General features: G+C 46.3%; 1 non-coding gene across 1 annotated transcript; it reads left to right on the top strand.

The window, feature by feature from the left end:
* The first annotated feature begins 2,138 nt into the window (after positions 1-2,138).
* On the top strand, positions 2,139-2,221 carry trnal-uaa (transfer RNA leucine (anticodon UAA)). Its single transcript has one exon. It is a non-coding gene; the product is annotated as a tRNA-Leu (tRNA).
* Positions 2,222-2,470: the final 249 nt, after the last annotated feature.

Raw genomic sequence — 2,470 nt, 5'->3', positions numbered from 1 at the left:
CCAATTATCTTTCACGAGGGGAGTAAAATGGCTGCTAATGTTGCTCCATATCTTAGCGACACTGAGGACCGCACCCCTCCCCCCAACTCCTCCACCCCCACACCCAACCCCAACCCCAGCTCCAGTCCAAAGGTTAGGTGCGGGTTAGGTGGATTGGCCATGCTAAATTTCCCCTTAGTGTCAGGGGGACTAGTTAGGGTAAATTCATGGGGTTACGGGGATAGGGCCTGGGTGAGATTTTGGCCAGTGCAGACTTGATGGGCCGAATGGCCTCCTTCTGCACTGTAGGATTCTATGATTCTACCTCAGGCTGACTCAGCACCCATCAGGCTGTGACTGATTTGAGTCACATAACATGACTCTTTTACTCACTAATGCACTGGGGCAGCGGATTCCCCCTACAGTGTGTTAGGGGGTCTCACATTCCGGGCAAAGTGTGACTTAATGAGTGACAGCCCCTCACCCCCCTGCCATCCATTTGAGACAGACAGGTGGGCGAGGTAAAAAGTGCGGAAAAAGATTGTGTTTGAGCTTTCTATAAATAGGTGAGAGGAATCTCCCTCCTAAATCACATTATGTTGCTGATTAGGTATCATCTCATCTTGACGTACAAACAAGGTGCTGTGTCTTGCACGAGATGTTGTCCTTTAATGCAAAGCAAATCTTTACACATATTGTCAAAGAAAAGTAGAAGTGAGTGAATCATACATTGTGACACTTCTGAAAGGGACTTCACGGAGTCGAATGGGTGATTGATTCTAAGACCAGCTTTTGGAGTTTGACAGCTGTCACTGTAATGGGGAGGCAATAGCCTAGTGGTATTATCTTTAGATTATTAATCCATAAACTGAGCTGATGTTCTGGGGAACTGGGTTCGAATCCCCCCACGGCAAATGGTGGAATTTGAATTCAATAAAAAATATCTGGAATTAAATATCTACAGATGACCATAAGACCATAAGACCATAAGACATAGGAGCGGAAGTAAGGCCATTCGGCCCATCGAGTCCACTCCACCATTCAATCATGGTTGATTTCAACTCCATTTACCCGCTCTCTCCCCATAGCCCTTAATTCCTCGAGAAATCAAGAATTTATCAATTTCTGTCTTGAAGACGCTCAACGTCTCGGCCTCCACAGCCCTCTGTGGCAATGAATTCCACAGACCCACCACTCTCTGGCTGAAGAAATTTCTCCTCATCTCTGTTCTAAAGTGACTCCCTTTTATTCTAAGGCTGTGCCCCCGCGTCCTAGTCTCCCCTGTTAATGGAAACAACTTCCCTACGTCCATCCTATCTAAGCCGTTCATTATCTTGTAAGTTTCTATCAGATCTCCCCTCAACCTCCTAAACTCCAATGAATATAATCCCACGATCCTCAGACGTTCATCGTATGTCAGGCCTACCATTCCTGGGATCATCCGTGTGAATCTCCGCTGGACCCGCTCCAGTGCCAGTATGTCCTTCCTGAGGTGTGGGGCCCAAAATTGCTCACAGTACTCCAAATGGGGCCTAACCAGTGCTTTATAAAGCCTCAGAAGTACATCCCTGCTTTTGTATTCCAAGCCTCTTGAGATAAATGACAACATTACATTTGCTTTCTTAATTACGGACTCAACCTGCAAGTTTACCTTTAGAGAATCCTGGACTAGGACTCCCAAGTCCCTTTGCACTTTAGCATTATGACCATTTAACCATTGTCGTAAAAGCCCATCTGATTCACTAATGTCCTTCAGGGAAAGAAATCTGCCATCCTTACCTGGTCTGGTCTCCATGTGACATCAGTCCCATAGCAATATGGTTGACTCTTAACTGCCCTCGGGCAATAAATGTTGGCCAACCCAGCGACGCCCATATGCCACAAATGAATTAAAAAATGAAATCTTGACTGGAGCAGTGTCGCACAACTCTTTTTGTAATAACAGTAAAGGGTTTTGTGGATGTGCAAGTTAGTTATATTTCTATATATTGTAGATGATAGAGCATTCAGTATCCCTTCTGGGGATGGCCTGAGACTGTCCTATACCATCTTCCTAACATTGGCCCACAGTGGCTCGTTGGTCTAGGGGTATGATTGTCGCTTTGGGTGCGAGAGCTCCCAGGTTCAAATCTCCGACGAGCCCCACTTTTAGCTCTCATACCAGGATGGCCGAGTGGTTAAGGCGTTGGACTTAAGATCCAATGGACATATGTCCGTGTGAGTTCGAATCCCATTCCTGGGATTTTCAGTTACATGGGTAAAATGGGTATAGAGGGATATGGGCCAAATGCGGGAAATTGGGACTAGCTTAGGTGTTTAAACCAAAAAGGGCGGCATGGACAAGTTGGGCCGAAGGGCCTGTTTCCGTGCTGCAAAGCTCTCTGACTCTATAAACCTCTATGACTCTGCTCCTCTCTCAGTTTATCTGCTGCTGAATCTCACTCATGCCCTTGCTACCCTCTATATGTCAGTACTACCCAATACTCTGCTG

This window comes from Mustelus asterias, chromosome 3 (genome assembly GCF_964213995.1).
Source record: "Mustelus asterias chromosome 3, sMusAst1.hap1.1, whole genome shotgun sequence".
Lineage (NCBI taxonomy): Eukaryota > Metazoa > Chordata > Chondrichthyes > Carcharhiniformes > Triakidae > Mustelus > Mustelus asterias.
This window is presented reverse-complemented; position numbering and strand designations above follow the sequence as displayed.